This window comes from Ursus arctos, unplaced genomic scaffold (genome assembly GCF_023065955.2).
Source record: "Ursus arctos isolate Adak ecotype North America unplaced genomic scaffold, UrsArc2.0 scaffold_32, whole genome shotgun sequence".
Lineage (NCBI taxonomy): Eukaryota > Metazoa > Chordata > Mammalia > Carnivora > Ursidae > Ursus > Ursus arctos.
The window spans coordinates 17,498,483-17,517,533 of NW_026623008.1; the positions used below are offsets into that span (position 1 = coordinate 17,498,483).

Here is a 19,051-nt window from a genome sequence, read left to right on the forward strand (position 1 = left end):
GGGTTTGCGATTATTCCTAGCGGCAGGGCTGTCTACACCCAGTCCCCCCACACCCCCTCAACATCATTCTTGTCCACTGAAAGAAGACCGGCTGCAGTCAGGATGTAGGCCAGCCTGGAATAAACAGTTGAGCCTGGGCTTTGGCACCAGATCCTGGTTCCGACATTGACTAACATGCTGAGCCTCAGTTTACTCATCTGCCAAATGGGGATAATAATGATAGCTCATAGGGTAGCAGTAACTATGTGTCCAGGTCCAGAATGCTCTACTTTAAAAAAAAAAAAAAAAAAAAAAAAAGGAATGCTCTACTTTGAGGCCTGTCTCCCTCACCTCCTAGCCCTGTGACCTTGAGTGGGTTAGGTTACTTAACCTGTGTGAGCCTCAGTTTCCCCATCTGTACAAAGGGGATAATAATAGTGCTCGCTTCATGGGATTGGAGAAATTAACTAACACGAAATGCTTAGAACAGTGCCTGGCACATAGTAACTGCTACATACGTGTGAGCAATGGGTACCCCCCAGCATGGAGCGGTTGTGAGGATTAAATGAATTCATACTTAAACTGTGCCTAGCCCAGAGCCTGCGATATGATAAAATTTCATTGGCAGGAGCTGTATTTAATATGAATTCAGCTCAAACTCAGCATACGGCATATAAGCTTTGGGGGGAAAATAAAACAAAAAAACCCAAAAAACAAAAACCAGAAGATGGGCAGAAACTCCAGGGCTTTAGATCTCCCTCGCAACCGCTTGTGACAGGGGCAGCGGCAGCGTCTCCGTCTGGGTGGGTGTCCCACGGTGCGGTTCTGGGTGTGGCCCGCCGCCTGACTCAGAGAAAAGCGCCCCCTCCCACCTGTTCCCCACCCCTCTCCCGCGGCACCCTGTGTCTGCCCGTCCATGTGGTGATCAGACCTAACCCTGGAGAGCTGCAAAGATCCTATCACTGCCCCAGGGCCAGGGCTGACAGGAGGGGTTATAATTATGGGTTTCATCGAAATTGGGGCTCTGATGATCTCCGCTTTCCATGGCTCCTCTAAGAGCTCTGCCTGGGCCTCCCCAGCCCCGCCCACCTGGGCGCTGCCAGGAGCAGGCACTCCCAGCCCGGGGAGCTAAGCACTTTACTTGAAGTATCTCATTTAATCCTCACAAAGGCTGTTATTTCTCCCATTTTACAGATGAGGAAACTGAGGCTCAATGAGGCAATGTGACTCACCCCAAAGCAAGTGGGCAAGACCCTCTCCCAGGTCTTTCTGGCTCAAGTCCTGTGAGCTTAACCTCCGCCCCAGCTTGTGTCCCAAACAGCACCCAAATCTGGTTGTCACCGGACAGCTGGGAGCCTGGGCTCTAGAACCCAATAGCCCTGGGTTTGATTCTGGGCTCTGACCTTGTGTGATCCTGGGCAGTCACACCACCTCCCTGAGCCTGGATGTCCCCCCGGGTTTGTTGTGAGGACTGTGTCAGAAAATATACAGATACGGAAGTATCCGTAAATGCCTGGGCTAGAGAAGAGTCCAGTAAGGGTCAGATACCATACACATGTCCCGAAATCACCGTCTACCTAGATACAGTCACCAGGGCGTGAGGAAAGCTCTTGGTCTTGGACGTGCCAAATGTGACATTTCCAATTTTCTCCAGATTCTGACTCATGAAAGTGTGGCCTGAGTCACGAGGTTTCCATTTTGCTTCTACTGAGCCATCAGGTTGTGGGATCTCTAGTAAGCCACAGAATCTCCAGTGGAAAGCAAATGAAGCAGATCCCCTGGGTTGCTGTGTGAGGGGATTCCGATCAATGAACCTCTCTGTTCCATGAGTTTCTCTCCAGCTGAATGTGCTGATCTTTTGCCAGGAGGCTCGTCCCGACCACAGTGGAGAGCCTGGAGCTCTGGGAGGGAAAGGATTTTCGGAAGCCCTGGGTAGTCCTGTCCTTGTTTCCTGTTTCCTGTCCCTGGTTTCCGGTGATAAATGACTGGGAGGGGAAGATGCGCAATAGGGAGGGGGGGAAGGGAGGGGAATGTCATTTACTGACCTGGGAGCACCTCTCGAAGACAAAGCTTGCAGTTCTAATCGTCTCGGGTGACCCACTTCCCTCTGTGGCCCAGAGCAAGTATCACTCCGATCGGCCCGTGACTCTGCTCTGATCCCTTCTCTCCGACTTACTCACCTCTCCCAGGGAGGCAGGAAGGAGACACGGTGCCTAGCAGGAGGCACTCCCAAGGACCAGGCACGATTCCATTAACCGGAGACGAACCCCGGGTTCCCCTCTGCCAGGTCCCACCGGCAACGAGGCTGAGGCTTCGTCCTAATTTATGAGCTTCTCCGTTTTGCCTGTTATTATGTCCCTGGTATTAATGAGCAGGCTTAGGACATTCAGGATTTCCTTCATGAGTGTTTCCTCCTTCCCGAGCGTTCTGTCTTAGGATTTTTATAGGTCAGTTACGGCCTTGCAAAGTTTAACATTGTCCCAGGCAACTCAGTTTCTTCACTAGGAAGGACAAGGGACAGGTCGAGGAACAGAAACGGCTGGCTCCTTCCGGTGGGCGGGGGGGGGGGGCTGCTTCAGCTGGGGTTGGGGTGGCTTTTAATGCCCAAGGGCCAGAGGCGCCCCATTTCCCGTCACCGGGGGGGCAAACCCACCACATACAGCTAGCATGGAACTGAGGAGATTTTGGACATACATTCTTTTAAAATTCAGAGGGCTAGGGCGCCTGGGTGGCTCAGTCGGGTCATGATCTCAGGGTCCTGGGATCGAGCCCCTCACTGGGGTCCTTGCTTGGCAGGGAGCCTGCTTCTCCCTCTCCGTCTGCCCCTCCACCCCTGCTTGTGCTCTCTCTCTCTCTCAAATAAATAAAAAAAATCTTATAAAATAAAATAAAATAAAATTCAGAGGGCTAGAAACTGGTCTCCAGCAGAGTCGTAGTCGCTGCTTTTGCCAGCTTCCAGATTTCTGAGGTTGATCGGCGAGGTGCTTTCAGCCGCCGCCTCAAGCTCTCTCAGGCTGAGGGGGGCAGGCGAAGGGCCAGCGTGAGGAGATACAGGCCCAGTCCACAAAACACCTTTCTTTTCGTTCTGTGGTGCTTGACACCGGGCACGCGTAATAAAACAGGTGGCCGGCCGGGTGAACGCAAAGTGCTGAGTCAGCCACGTCCCCTTCCTTTCATCTCGGGCCGGGAGTGTCTCAGAGCCGCGCTTACCGAGAAGAAATGGAATTTATCTCCTTAATACGCGCCAGCCTCGAGTCGCGGTGCTTAACCATGTTCCTCTCCCGGGAGGCTTGGAGGGGGGGTCCTTACTGGTTACAGTAACCATTTTCCTGCCGTGCCTACGAACTGTTGAGACGGTCCTTGAAAACCACCACCACCCAGAAAAACCGTTCGTCCGGTTCTTTTGAAAAAAGCAAGTTTATAAAACATAGCACCTTGCGTGCAATCCCGATTTTGTGGGAAAGAGTCCACCTCCGGACAGGAAAATCGTGCGGAAGGTTGAAAATGTCAGCATTGAATGGGGGGGGGGGGGGTAATGCGATTTTAAAACTCCTAGTTATTTATTGCCTTTGGAGATTTTGATATATTCCTTCAACACACATCCATGACACTGGAGGTTCAAGAAAAAAGTAACCCCCAGGATATCCCTGGTAAATCAACCTGAACCTTGGCTCAAATGATCTCCCCGACTCAGACAAAAAGTCTGGACGCCGTAGCTTATCTCTGCTTTTATGCCCCCTTCCTCGATTCAGCCCAGGAGTTGAAGCTAATGGGAAGTTGTCGTTCATCGTTAGTGTTTGCCCCTGTAGCACCTCTTCCCCCTAGTCCTGGCTTCTCCCCACAGTGAGAGCTGTCACAAAGTACGCAGCTGTCTTTCCACAGACCTCAAATGTTGGGTTTCTCCTGGCCTCTGCTTTATCCCGAAGGCCGGGGGGTTAGAACCGCTGTATGGTTCTCCCAGGAGGGGAGGCGGGGGTGTTTACAGAAATTTGCTGGTTTAACCTGGGTTGGGGTGACCAGAGCCTCGAGTGTGGAACTAGCTTCTTTCTCAGCCTTTTGGGGGGTGGGGGGCGGTGGCCTCAGCAGGAGCTAGGGTGCATAAGGCCTCAGAGAGAGGCTTCTGGTACCCTCTTCGGCCTCCTCAAAAACAGCCTGATTCCCTCCCCACCTGCAGTTAAGCCTGGAGAGCCTTGGCGTCCCCCCTACCTGGAGGAAAGAGAGAGAGGGGTTTATAAAAATGATCTGGAAGTTCGGGAAGATGACAACAGGCCATTTGGGAGTGAAACAACATTTTTTGGCTGATGAAGCCTCAAAACCGACTTTGAACACCCAGGTGGTAGTTTCCCAGGGATGGGGAGAAACACCTGAGCCCCCCACCCCAGGCAAGTCCGAGGAGCCACCCTTCTCCCAGGCACGGCTGGCAAGGAGCACTGTCCGAGGGGCCCGGGGCTCCCTTGGGCCTGCCACCCCCAAAGCTGCTATTGCAGATAGCTTCGAGCTTCAGAGGGGGCCCACCTCCCAGGAGATTATGTACCCCCACCCCTCAGCAAGGCTCGTGGCAGGTGGAGCACTGGGTGAAATGGGGTCCACACTGGGCACTCAGTAAATGAATCCCATGAGGCAGTGGTTAAGAATGTGGACTTCGGAGCTGGTGGATCTGGGTTCACATTCCACCGAATGATCACTGCGTAGGATTTTTGAGGGGATTAGGTAAGAAAGCTCACATGCAGTACAGAGATGCGCCTTGTATGCAGGGACTTGGGGAGTGAAAGAGAAGTTCTGTATCTTGATTGTAGTGGCACACACGCGATATTGTGTATTTGTTGAAGCCCGCGGAACTACACACCACAGAAGGAATCGTACCTCGTGTAAATTTTTAGAAATGGACTATCTTGAGAATTTCTCCTGGGTTTGACATGCTATGGATTTCCTCATCTGTAAGATAGAGTTGTTGGGGGGCACCAGGGTGGCTCAGCCAGTTAAGCATCTGCCTTTGGCTCGGGTCATGATCGCAGAGTCCTGGGATCGAGCCCCATGTCCAGCTCCCTGCTTGGCGGGAAGTCTGCTTCTCCCTCTGTCTGCCACTCCCCCTGCTTGTGCACGCGCGCGCGCTCTCTCTCTCTCTGTCAAATAAATAAATAAATAAATAAATAAATAAATCTAAAAAAAAATGTAGCATCCAAATTGAGATGTGTGGTAAGTGTAAAATAGATTCCAAATTTTGAAGACTTGTACAAAAAAAGAATATAAAATATCTCGTTACTACTTCATGAAATTGACTGTATGTTGAAATCATATTTTTTATCTGTTGGGTTAAATAAAACATATCCTGCAAAAGAGACTAGGCTGCAAACAAGGCAGGGGAGGCGTGAGCTGCCGAGGACGAGGCCAGCTTCTCATCCTCTGCTCAGCGGGTGCAGTGGCCGAGCTGAAGTGAGTGCAGGGTTGGCCGGGCAGCCAGAGCAGCCGCTCTTGGTCACCCTGCCTCGGCGCCGAGGGCAGCTGCAGAGACGACAAGTCCAGGCAGGAGTTGGTAGATCATTTCCCCCCTGGGAGGGGACCTGGACCTAGAATTAGGGACAAAAGGAGTAATTGTAGTGGCCAATGGCAACAGCGGCTTCTCCTGGCACCTGGCCTGGGCTGGGCTGCAGAGTTGCTCATGTCCCCACAAGCTGGGCTAGTGAGCGGAGCCCGGGAACAAGGGCAGCAACAGGAGAGGCTTCCTTGCCCCTGGCACGAGGCCCCTGGCTCCTGAGCGGCCATTGGGGGGCTGGAGCCCGGCCCCGCGCTGTCCCTACCCTACTGGGTGTCCTTGGGCAAGTCCCTTCCACTCCAGGCCTTGTCAGGTGAGGGAATTGGATTAGATGATCTGGACTGTTTTCCAGCTTTAATATTTAATATAACTTTAATATTATTTAATATTGAATATATTTTAAAATACTTAATATAAATTTAAGATTATATTAAATATGAATCTTTCATATTGCAAATGAAAAAGTCCAGAGTCAAACAGACGTGAGAGCAATCCTGGCTTTCTCCTTACCATTCGTGTAACTTCTCTGCTCTGGATTTCTCCATCTTTAAAACGGAGTCAATAGCAAATAGTTCCCTCCCAGCGTTACTGTGAGGTTTAAATCAGATAGTGGTTGCTGACACTTAGTGCTTACTAGGTACCAAGTACTGTGCTAAGTGCTTTGCACAGAAGAGGGTATTTAATCTCCTCACGAAACCCTCCAAGGCAGGTCTTACTAGTTCCATTGCCAAGTGCATACAGTGACAGTGTTTCAGAGCAAGGGTTTCAAACCCAGGCTGTCCAGAGTTCCTTCTGCATCATGCTAACCCACCGCCAGCACGGACAGGAGCCCTAATAAATCGTCAGTAGGTGCTAGAAGGGAGAGGGAGGCAGAACCCCACGATTGCTGATACACTTCAGTGGAAACACTATTGAGCTCCCCACTGAATAGATAGGGACACCAAGCCCAGAAGGATAAAGTGACGTGTCCTGGGCCACCGCCAAAATGGTGACAGTGCGAAACCCAAGTAGCCTGGCTCAGAGCTCCCCAAAGTATTTGAAACTGGAGTGGATCTCAAGTTACGCATGCAAATCTGCTGGCAGATCAGTGGCCCCAACCCAGGCTGATCTCAGAACTTATCACTTGGCTGATTAACATCTGAATATCAGGGCAGTGCTTCTGGAAATGCCTTTGTCTTCCTCTGTGTATAGTTCCTGAATTTCATCTAGGTAGAATCCTTCCGTTGTTAGGTCTTGCATTTAATAAGAGTTGTCTGCCCAGGGCACTGCAAAAATCGCTCTTGGCTTCTGAGCCTCAGTTCAAGTATTTCTTGAGTGTTTACTGGGGGTAGAACATAGACTAGGCACAGGACCTACACAGAGATGAAGGAACTCCCTCCCTGCCCTGCCCTCCGGGAGTTCCCAGTTGAATCAGACAGATAAAAGAAAATCCCTTGCTCAAGAATAATTGCTTAAAGATGGACAAAAATGATAAAAGCCAGTGTTGGTGATGGTGCAGAGAAACAGTCACTCTCATTCCCTGCTGGTGGGAAAGGCACTTGGTACAGTCTTTCTGGAGGGCAGTTTGGTAACAGGTATCAAAAATCCCAAAATTGTGCCTACCCTAAAATCCTGCAATTCGATTTCTTGAGATTGGCTCCCCAAGGAAATAATTGTGGCTGGCTGCAAAGTTTAGCCGTAGTTCTATTTATGCAGCATTGATTATAATAATGAAATATCGGATGTAACCTGAATCCATCCACGGGGGACTGGTGGATGAGACCAGGTCTTCCCTACAAAGGTCTTTACGTAATAGTTAATGCTGGAAAGAGATTCACATTGTTGCTTAATGGGAGAAAAAAAGCAGGGAATAAACAGTATCTATGGAATGGTGTCATTTTTCTGGTAAGAATATGTATTTGCTATGATATCAGCTAACATTTGTTGTCATGGGCACTATTACAACCCTATCTTTAAAAAATATTTTAAATAAACTTTTTAATTTCTTTGATGCTTTTTTCAATTTCATTTTACAGTTGAGGAAATGAGGTTAAGACAGCTTAGGAGACTAGCCCACACGGGTACAGCTAGGATTAGAGCCCAGCTCAGACAGCCTTGCATTCAACCCCAGGGCCAAGGCCTTCCTGTAAGCAGAGAAAAAGGCAGGGAAGAACACCACGGTTCTCTTCGGATGAAAAATTACCCGTTATTTATTTATTAAATGTATTATTGTTTTATTCTTCGTGATATTTATCTGCATTTTCATGGCTTTTTTTCTCTCTCCACGAGCACGGGTTGTTACTTTATTTCAAATAACACTGGCCTATTGACTGTACAAATCAAAACCACCAAACGCTTGAACTGTCAAGAGGGTTTTTTCTCTGCCACGCCTACAGAACTACAACTAGGGGAACCTCATCCGCAGCCAGCCGCCCTCACGCAGGATCCCAAAGGGCAAGGTTCCAGCCAAAGGGGTCCAGTCTTCCCAACCAGCCCCTGACCGCCGAGGCCTGGAGGTGCAATTCAAAAGTGGCCACTCGGGTCACCGTGGCCCCATTCCTCACGTTGTAAGGCTTCCAACTGCCTCATTTCAGCATGAACTAGGCAAGGAGAAGCCCAAAGCAGGTGGCAGGATTCTTAAAAAACCAAGGATTCATGTTTTTCTCAAATCAGCTGGGGATCCCCTAGTCACTATCCACCAGGGAGTTAGCTGACTCTTTCTACTCCCTGAGCTGACTGGCTGCTGTCACAACTGTTCCTGATTCAAACTATCTGTCAACTGCTCGTAGAGTGTCCTCGCTCCCACCCTCTGAAGAAAGGGAGAGGCTGAGAGCAGGCCAAAGAATTGTTTGAAGGGGTTGGGGGTCAGGGGGAAGGCAGGGAGTTGTAATCCTACTGAAAATAGCAAAATGATAGTAATAAACTCAACAAACATTTACTGAGAACTTACACGTGCTGAGAGGCTTACGTGCTTTCTCTCACTGAACCCTCCCTTAAAACACCAGGAGATGGTCACTATTACTACACCCCACATCACTTTCTTGGGCTTCTCCTTGCCTGTGTAGACAAAGTGCTTTGAGAAAATGATGGACAAGGGAGTGAATTATTGCCAGGGAGACCTAAGTGGTAAGATTTTTATTTTTAGATTAAATGTACAATACAGGTAAGTGCACAGATCTTAAATGTACGATTTGGTGAATTTTGATGAAAGTATACACTCGTGCAACTACCACCGGAATCAAGATCAAGACTATTTCTATTCCCCCAAAAGCCCTTTTGTGCCCCTTCCAGGCAATGCCTACTCCCCAAAGGCAACCACAGCTCTGTTCTCGTCATAGTGGAGTAGCCTGATCTGTTGCCGACCTTCGCATAAATGGAATCATTCATAGTGTCCTCTTTTTATATCTTGCTTCTTCCATTGATCATGGGTGGCTGGTTCTAATCTGGGTACCAGCTGCTTGATTTTCATTCATTCATTCATGCATGCATGCAGGCATTCATTCACAGTCTCCCAACCTTCTGACCAGTCCGGAAGTCTGTTCACTCATTCACTCAAAAACTATTTATCTGTGACCGAGGTCTGGTTTGATTATCCTCCATTACATTCTATCCCTGGCTTTGGTCCTCTGACTAGGGAACAAATAAAGATTTGGTAAATGCTGTCTGCTGTTGTTTCAACTTCTACTCCCCCTCCTCCCACATTCTAGAAATTCCTTGATCTATTCTGGGCATCACATCATCACGTCTTAAGAAAACCTTCATTCCCATCAAGTATATGTTTCTTGAAGACCCTACTGGGCAGACACCACCTTAGATTAGTTTGTGAGATTAGCCCCAAGAAACAGGAAAGGCTTAAATCAATGAAAGCAAGATGAACTGCAAACTTGGGTGGAAGGCTGGGGGTAGAACTTCCCAAAGTGTGTTCCGCAGTCACTGGTTCTCCTGTTATCACAGGCATGCGGCAGGGACAGGGAAGATGATTATGTAGCCACCTCAGTTTGGGAAACCCTGAGTTGAAAAAGCAAACAAACAGGTTTCCTGGCTGCTGGACTTGCTGGACTTCAGAGACTGGCCTATGCATTGTTCATTTTTAAGAAGAGGGTCTGGTGTGCAGCTTGGCCCACCTGGTTTGCTCCCAGAACCTTTTCTGCCTGGGACATCTTCGGCATCCCTGTGTTGTCCAGGACGCATCTGTGGGATTCCCTGTCATGACTTTAGAGAATTCATAAACGATTGGGGTCCAGGAGAGGCACGGAACCCACTGCCCGGGGAAGGGTGAGCCGGAGCAGGGCAGAGCCAGGCGCTGGGAAGGAGAGAGAGCTACTTCCTGAGGAAGAGAGGAGAGAAAGGGGGAAGGGAGTGGGCTTGAGCTGAGCCTAACAGTTTCATGCAAGAGGGAAGAGGAAAGAAACTTCCCAGCCAGAAGGGGTAGTGGCTTGGGCTGGACTGGGGCCTGGAGACGATAGCCATATTGCACAATTCCTATGGAAACGTTCTCTTCACAACTGGCTGCGTCTGGATGCTGCATTTGCTGGACGGAAGGAAAAGGAGGAAAGGGTTCATGGCTACCGGCCATTGGACATGACAGTGATTGGGAAACCGAGTCCCCCATCAGAATCTCTACTGCTAGAACTGGCCTCTTTCCCAGAGACAGAGGAGCAAGAGGCTGAGCTCTGCCCTTTCCCGCACCGGCTCAGACAAGTCACCCATACTCACTGCGTGGCAGCTGTCCCAGCTGCTGGAGGACTACAAGATGATCAGGTGGGCCTTCCAGAAAAGAATCTGAGATGTCACGAAAGATGGGCAGATCTGGGTCTCACCACCGTCTAGGCAGGGCTTCCCCAACAAGGCTTCCAGCAAGTGTGCATATGAAGTTGTGGCTGCCAGATGTTCTGGGATCATTCCGGCCCAGGTTCAAGTTCCAGCTCCACCACTCACCTTGAGCAAATCACTTTACTTCTCTGGGCCTCAGTTTGCCCACCTGAAAAATGAAAATGGTCGTATTTTTTCCTCACGGTGAAACTAGTAATTTTTTTGTAAATAATAAAATAATGGGTATAAAATATTTGGCATGTGTTGGGCACTAAGGGCTTTGTAAAAAGTGCCTCTGTTTGTTACCACGATAAATTCCTCCAAAGCCCATTCTCTTTGTAAAAGGAAATCTGTTACGTTAAAATGGTTAAGTGATGTTTTACTGTAGGGGGGAAAACTGGTAGAACTAGTTGAAACCAATTGCTTTTTATTTTCTGTAAATCCCACCGATCTCATCCCCCTGGGGTCAAACAGGGCATAAGAATAACTCAGTAGGACTCTGCACTAACGGACACTCCTGTGGGGAAGGGCTCTCATTCCCGGGGATGCCAGACGCCTCCTCTATCCCCAGATTTGTCCCCCTGCTGGGGGTGACTCAGACTGCTTGAGAGGCCAGGGGCTGGGGGGGGGGGGCGGTGTCAGAGGTCACTACACCAAAAAAAAAAAAAGAAAAGAAAAGAAAAGAAAAAGAAAACCCTTGCATTTCCCTGGCGGGGCCTGTTGTATAACAGATCACTACACCCCCAGGCTCCAGGGGAAACATCCCTCCCTTGCCATAAACTAATCCATTCTGAGGAAGTGAAGAGTGACTGCTGCCGGAGGCACTGAGGGTAATATTCTGGGGTGTGATGTTTGAGGCTGGCCCGTCATTGTGATGCAGACTTCGATTTCTAGCCCCGTGCCTTCCCTTGGGTCTCAGGGAGGCTCCCAAGCCTCTTGGGGTCTTGCAAACCGTTCTTGGGGGATGAGAAATTTCAGAGTAATGGCTGCTAGATGCATGGGGGATGGAGGACTTTTGAAGATGGTGCCAAGTGGCTGGGGCTTGTGAAATGTGATCCTGGCAGATAAAGACATCTGGTACTAATTCTTTCTTCCACTCTGTTTTCTTTTGGGGGGGGCACCTTCAAAATCACAGATCACAAACCTTAGCCAAAAAGAACTTGAATGACCTTCAAAAGAAACTTTTCATTTCACAGTGGAAGAAACCGGTTCAGAGAAGGGAGTTAAGACAGCCAATGAGCAGCAGAACTGGAAGTCAACCCTTGCCCTTTTGACTCTTGGTCCAGTACTCTCTTCCCCACTGCTTAACAAAGGCATGGATGACAGCGATGTGCCAGGTACTATATTAAGGGCTTCACATGCACTTAATCCCCACAACCATCCTATGGAGTCAGTACTGCCGCTATTGCCGTTTTACAGATGAAGAAACAGACGCAGACAAACTCAGAAGCTCAGAGTCACAGCTAACGAAAAGCAGAGTCGGGTTTCGAACTGAGGTCTGGCTAGAGATGTGGAGCTTATCATCATTAACACGAAACTATCTAAGGCACAATAAGTCTTTAAGTTGAGGACCTTAACTTTCCCCCAAACCACCTCACAGGCTTCTGGGAGCCTGGAGAGCCGACAAGAGTAAAACAAAAGCCTCCCAAACTTGACCCGTCCAGATGGAGCCAAGCGTAAGTCCTCAGTTGTCAGTTATCCAAGGGCGACCAGATGAAATACCACAGCCCTGTACTGGGTCGTCAATCAATTCGGAGGCTGCTGATAGTTCTGAAATATGGCCAAACAGCCAAAGCCACTGGCTAAAGAGTCAGGTCCCTGTCATCTTCCTCCTGGAGGTGTCCTCAAGGCCCATTAACGGGTAATCCTGGGGGTGTCTGCTCATGACTGAGGAGGGTGTGAATGACGGAGCTCATTGTGAAAGGGGAGGGGGCTGAGGCTCAGGGACAGCTGTCAAGGCATGACTCAGATTTCGACAGAGTCTGGGCAGAGAGAACACTCATGCTCACATCCCCTCTGAGGAGGAGGAGCCTGGTGACTAACGTCCACCGCCAGGCGCATCTGCCCTGGGCCGAGTGCCGTGGTGGCCGGAGCAGAAGCAGAGACAAGACAAGGAACTCACTGTTTCCCTGGGAGGCGAGGCGAGCCATCCGTAAGGACAGCAGCAACAGCCCACGTTCCCGGGACTTCGTGCACGAGAGCCGTGCGAAATGCTTTGCGCGTGTGAAATCCCTTAAATCCCTCCAAGGTAGGAGTTATGCCTACTTTAAAGATGAAAAAACCGAGGCTCAGAGAGATCAAAGAACTTGCCCAAGGTCACACAAGTAGGAAATGATAGAGCCAAGATTCGAACTCCAGTAGTTTGGCTCCAGCATCCAAGATCTCAGCTAGAGGCGCCCTACCATGCGCGCATGTGTGCGCATGCGCATTTGGGGCAGGTGCGATGCAGTACACATTCTACGTCACCTGGACCGGGGCGGGGCGGGGGGGAGGGGATTGGAGGTGCAGGTCTTGAGCTTTAGAGCCAAACGTCCCGGGTTCGAATCCCAGCCTGGTCAGTCGGGCTGTAGGACTCCATCGAGTTCCCTGGCCTCTTCACGCCTCGGGTTCCACATCCGTAAGAGAAAGGTGGTGATTGTGTCTAAGTCTTTGGGCAGTTGTAAGGATTGAGTGAAACAGGGCAGGGAAAGTGTTTATCACAGTCTGGCATATACTTAAGTACCCAAAAAATAAGAGCTCCCATGATACTTTTTAATGATTAAATACACCTTCATATTCATTAAATGAATAATGCACACATCTAGATGGCAGGTGCTGAGGTGGAGATGATTCCAGAGCAACTGGAAGATTGAAGTGGGGGGGGGGGTGTGAGAGAACCAAATAAATGAACCTGGTCAGGGAGGGAAAGCTGGGCCCAGTGCGGCATGGGCCCGGGCAGGGTGGGTAGCCTGTCCCGAGCACAGGCTGGAATGCTGAGCAGGGGCAAGGGGGAGTGGTGAGTGAAGAGGGCTTCTGAGTAGCTGACTTCCTAGGGCACACAGGAGGTCACAGAAGCCCTTCCCCTTCCTACTCCCCACTGCTTGACCACCTGCCACCAAACTGCGGGCCTTAAAAATCTTCTGGGCAGTCACAGATTCAGAAAAATCCAAACCTGAACATTTGGGGTCCGAGGTTGAGCACTTACCCTGGGACTACATGGCCTCTGTCTTCCTGAGAAGGTGCGGCGCCCAGGAGACCCGAGCCTGTCCCTCCCTGCCCCCTTCTCCAGTGAGACCAGAGCTCAGCGCACACCACAGGCAGGCCGTGAAGGAAAACTGTAAGAACAGCAACAACGGACCTTATGGGTTGGTTAATCCTGCGTACTTGAACCTCTCCCCCCACCCCCACTTTAACCTAGAAAGGCATCGTGGACCCCAGATATGTGTTCAGCACGGACGTACCAGGGCTGTGTCCACGCCAGGCTTCGGACACTTTCCTTGTAGTTCCTCCAGGAAACCCCCAACTGAACCCTCCAAGCCCCCAGTTTGACCCCTGCAGATAGATGAGAGGGGGAAGTACATTTTTAGCTGCGGGGATGATGGGGATTCACAGGCGTTCCTCAGCGAAGCTCCTTTTATTTGGAAGTGGGCAGTATCTTGTTTAATGGCCCTTTTAAGATGCAGGCTGGTGATGGTCTGCAATGAGGGTGGGTCCAGGTCCCTGGAAAGAGTGGGCCTCCAGGGCTGGGCCCTCTCCTTCTAGGATGGAGGCTACCTTCCCTGGCTGCCTTCCGCTCTGACCAGTTCCTGGCAACACAGAACAAATCCCCAGATAGTACTCCGGCTGCTTCTTCCTTCCCAGCTCAGGGACAAGCCTTCTCGGATTTGTCACTTTTTACTAACTGTAGTTTCTTTCTTTTATTAACAGAAGAAATAATGCCCAGAGATAAGCCAAAAGAATAAAATATAAATGACCCTTGATCCCGTTAGCCATGATACTCTCTTTCTAGTCATATAAATGGACGTTAAAAACAAGAATGGATTAGGGGCGCCTGGCTGGCTCCGTCGATTTAAGCATCCGACTCTTGATCTCAGCTCAGGCCTCAATGTCTGGGTCATGAGTTCAAGCCCCACGTTGGGCTCCATGTTGGGTATGGCGTCTACACTAAAAAAAAAAAAAAAAAAAAGAGGAATGGACTAATTTACTAAAAGTAGAGTTTGAGACTCAAAACTCAAAAGTAGGAACTCAGACCCAGCTTCGAGACCCAGAGGCTCCCTGGAGTGACCCTGGGTAAGTTGTTTCATGAATGGGCCTCCTTCTTCTCATTTGTAAAAGGATAACAGTAGTTACTTCATAGGGTTGGTGTAAGGATTAAATGAGATTAAACACTGAGCCTGGGGCCCTGCAGATAGTAAGGACTCATAAATGCTAACAACTGTGCTGTAAACTCGGTAATAACTTCCAGGGCACGAAGGGGCTTTCTGCAGCACCTTGCAAACTGTGGCTCAGTATGCAACTATATTTGGGTATCTTATTTATCTTACTGAGCTTCTGTTGAAGAGTATTTATATTAACTCTAATTTTTCAGGATTATAAACAATGCTCTGATGCATATCCTTGCAGATAACTCTTTGCACACAGAGATTGCTTGCTTAGACTAAATTCCTAAGAATGAAATTGCTAGATCAAAGATGAGTGAAAATCTAAAGCCCACGTTTGGACTGATTCACACTCCCTCCAGCAAGGAGGGAGCCTGTTTTCCCTCACCCTTGCCAACACTGGGGTTTGGCATTTTCTTTCATCTTTATCAACTTGCTAAGTGAACACACACACACACACACACACACACACACACACACCCCAACTTGTTTTCCAGGTATTCAGAGACTTTCTCTGGGTTTATTTTAAGGGGTGCTTTGAGGACAACTTTAGACCCCATAATGATTCTTCTTGTCCAAAGCGCTTCTAGGAAGGAATATAGGTGGTGTTAATGGCAGAACTGTGATAAAAATCTCAAGTACAAAACACAAATGGGTCTGGGTGCTGCCCACCCCGACCCTCCACAAGCGCAACTTCAGGTCCTCCCTTGCTTTTAAATGTGGGCTATATTCTCCGTGTAGGGTGTGTGGCCCATCCCTCTACTTAAGTCCAGCGATGGGCTAGAGAGGAAGATTAGGATGGGATGTTTACGGAGCTTTAGGTGCATGCCCAGGATAGCACTTTTGGGACCCATTAGGATCCATAATGGTATCCAGGGTGATGCTTTATCCAAAATCTGAAGCTCCAATCCAAATTCCTTTGCTTAAATACAGATGCTTTCTCTGAACATCGAGCTCAAATGGGGCCAAAAATTCATCACCCCCTGACTACCACCATCCACTGTGGCTCACCAGAGGAGGGAAAGAATAGGAAAACGTTCTCAACTGAAAAGAGCTTCACTCATCAAACAGGCTGTTAAATGACGTTGAGTGCTGAGTGGTGCTGGGAACTAAGCTGTGCGTTGAGGCTGGAAACAGATGGTGCCTGAGGAGGACCCCTTTCTAAGCTGGGTGCTCACCTATAACCCCAGCTATCTTTTTTTAAAAAATATTTTATTTATTTATTCGACAGAGATAGAGACAGCCAGCGAGAGAGGGAACACAAGCAGGGGGAGTGGGAGAGGAAGAAGCAGGCTCATAGCGGAGGAGCCTGATGTGGGGCTCCATCCCGTAACGCCGGGATCACGCCCTGAGCCGAAGGCAGACGCCCAACCACTGTGCCACCCAGGCGCCCCCCAGCTATCTTTCATTAGGTACCTATGGTTTACTTGCCATTGGCTTTCCCCTGAGATCTTATTTAACTTAATCCTCAAGTCAACCCCATTGAGGGATAATGGGGAAACTGAGACTTCCAGAAGACAGTCACTGGTCTAAAGGTATATGCTAATGAGAGGAAGCACGGCAATTCAAACTTTGGAAGTCTTCCCTGGGGAATGGGGGAGGGGTAGAAGGCAACAGCTGATTTGGCCAGAATGTCAATTATCTTGTGTAAATTATACATGTTCATCCACTTCTCATTTATCCAACAAATATTTATTGAACACACATGTTGAGACCTGGGACAGGTGCCAGGTAAGATTTCGTTTTCCCGGCATGGTTTCTGCACTCCAGAAGCTTATAAATCCTTCCTACCTTACAAATCCATTCAGCCAACCTATCTACTTTCCTTCCTTTCTTCCCTCCTTCCCTTTTTCCTTCCACCCACCCCTCCATCCAAGGCTTTGTTCCAAAAAGGCACTCAGGAGGCTGAAAGAATGGTTTCCGTGGCTTTAAGGTCAGGCGGACTTTGGTCTGATTCTGTCACTAAGGAGACAGCCAGGTGACCCTAGCTGAGTTACCTCACCTCTCGGAGCCAGCTCCTCTTCTGGAAAATGGGGAGCTCAGGAGAATGACAGGATATGCACAGGAAGCACCCCGACCTGCCCCTGGCCCGGACAGCAATGACAGCACACAGTAAGGACCCTACCTCCTTCAGTCCTCACAGTGATCACTTCAGCAAGGCGGAAACTCAGGTAACAAGGAAGAAAGCTGCTTGTCCAAGGTCTTGGGTAGTTGACTGCAGAGTTGATATCCTTTAGTAACTTGGCAATACTCCAGGAGCCAAGTCCTCCCAGGGGGATTAAATGATCCCATTTGACAGGAGGAATGGGATAAAGCATCTTAAGCAAGTATCATGGGGTGAGTGCTCGATAAATGATAGTAATTTGAATGAAGGCAAGATTAGAGCTGATTCCTGAGCTCCCTGCTGAGAGCCTGTGAGTTGGGCAGCCCCCATTCTCCATTCAAGCACTTCACAAGGAAGCTCAGAAAGGACTCCCAATCTTTACTACTCTATCTCTGCTTTCACTCCAGGAAGAATGGGGACATGGGGACCATTTAGTTAATGGGCATTATAACTGGGGTTTTGTAGGGGTGCCTGGTGGGCTCGGTCAGTAGGGTGTATGACCCCTGATCTCAGGGTCATGAGTTCAAGCCCCATGTTGGGTGTAGAGATTACTTTCAAAACGTAAAAAACAAAAATATTAAAAACAAAACTAAACTGGGGTTTTGTATAGCATTTCCAATTACAAAGCAATGCAAGATCAGTGCAGAAACTTGATAGGGGAGAGGGAATAGGGAAAAAATTAAAATTCTGTCATTTTAGCACCTATAGAAAAGTACTATTAACATTTTGGAATTTGCCTTTTTGATATTTTTATGTAGGTCAACAGTTTTTCCTTAAGTTTTGGATAACCATGAAGTCTTAATGTGTTAGAAAAAAAAAAAAAAAGGACTGTTAGCAGGGCCATAGTGTCCAAAAGCGCAAGTCCTGTACCGTACAATGGCACTGTGATTGTGCAGTGCACAACCTTTGCAGACAAACAGCCCTTGCTCTTAGCACATACTTAGCTCAGTAGTCCTAACCTTTACTCCTCCCTAACATGCCAAGAGTGTAACACTCTTTTCGAGATAATCCTGGAAAGGAGGAGGGATGAAGGACCATGCCATCTTCCAGAGGGGGCAGATCGTGTGTCGAGAAGAGGAACATTTCTTTTCCAGAAGTAATCTAGAAAAGGAAACCTAGATGATCTGATATGCACCTCCCCCCTTACAGTGATTCATTAATCTTGTCTCAGAGGGAGGGAAACTGAAGCCCTGAGAGAGATTACCCGGTCATACAGCTAGGAAGTGGTCAGGCAGAACCTGAACCTGGGACAATCCCTCAATTCATCTAGCTCACAAGAATGGAGGCAGAAAGATGTGGGTTCAGATCTCAACTCTTTTACTTACTAGCTTTTCACTTTTGCGATGTCATTTAACCCATCTGAGTCAGTTTCTTTATCTGTAAAATGAGGGAACAGCTTCCTCACAGAGTTTAGTATGAGAATTACATGAGAAAAAAAGGTCTTTCCTAACAACGATGGAGCGCTACGTGCCAGGCACTGCCCAGTGCACCTCACACGCACCATCTCATTTCATCCTCACATGACCCTCACTCTACAGCTGAGGAAACGGAGGCTTAGAAAGTCCGAGTCATTTGCCCAACATGACATGGCTGGGCCGGGATGTGAAACAGGATCTGGCAGACTCAGAGCGGTACTGCCAGCTAACGCAGATAACTCTGAGCACAGTGCTTCCCATACACAAAGGGCAAAGTAACAGCCACCATCATGACTGTTGCTACCGTGAATATATAATTATGTCACAGGTCGTCAGCCGGTCTCTGTTTTCACTCCTCGGCCAAAATACCAAGAATTGGGCCAATCCAAAGAGGGGAGGAGATGCAGCCTAGCCTAGCCCTGGGCCATGCCCGCGCTATACAGGAGGACGAAAGGGGTAGGAGCAAAGCTGGGCAGTGTCTCTCTCAAACCCTGGCATCTCTCATTCATTTAATGAAGGGCTGGAACCGGAGGCCTAGCTCCTCCTGAGGGGTCTGGCAACTGGCAACCTTGTAAATAGTCTCCCGGTGTTCTTATCTACCTCTGTCCCATCCAGGGTGCCTTCCCGTGTTTGGAGACACGGGACCCCTCTGCCCCATGACTTGAGCCTCTGCTGATCTCTGCAGATGGGTGCAGGTGATTAAAGAGACAAAACCCAGAAGTAGAGAGAGAGGACCCATTTAAAAAAGTCCAGCGAGCACAGACACGCCGCCTGGAATCCCAGCCTCCATCTGAGCCCAGCCAACATGAGTCACCTCCACAGCCCTTTACCTGTGAGTTGCAACACAGCTGACAGAAACTCCCAGCCTTCC

The 19,051-nt window shown here is 49.1% G+C and overlaps 1 protein-coding gene and 1 long non-coding RNA gene across 2 annotated transcripts in view; one reads left to right on the top strand and one right to left on the bottom strand.

Annotated features, from left to right (window-relative positions):
* Positions 1–8,702: 8,702 nt before the first annotated feature.
* Positions 8,703–13,827, bottom strand: LOC125283065 (uncharacterized). The gene is made up of 5 exons (XR_007190605.2): positions 13,744–13,827; positions 13,488–13,617; positions 10,208–10,472; positions 9,616–9,818; positions 8,703–9,499 (listed from the first exon to the last, which is right to left on the bottom strand). It is a non-coding gene; the product is annotated as an uncharacterized LOC125283065 (long non-coding RNA).
* GRHL3 (grainyhead like transcription factor 3) overlaps positions 12,244–19,051 on the top strand; it is a 43,736-nt gene continuing 36,928 nt past the window's right edge. Inside the window, exon 1 of the mRNA XM_057305441.1 lies at positions 12,244–12,551. The gene's annotated coding sequence lies outside the window, so the exon portion shown is untranslated. The remainder of the gene's footprint in view (positions 12,552–19,051) is intronic.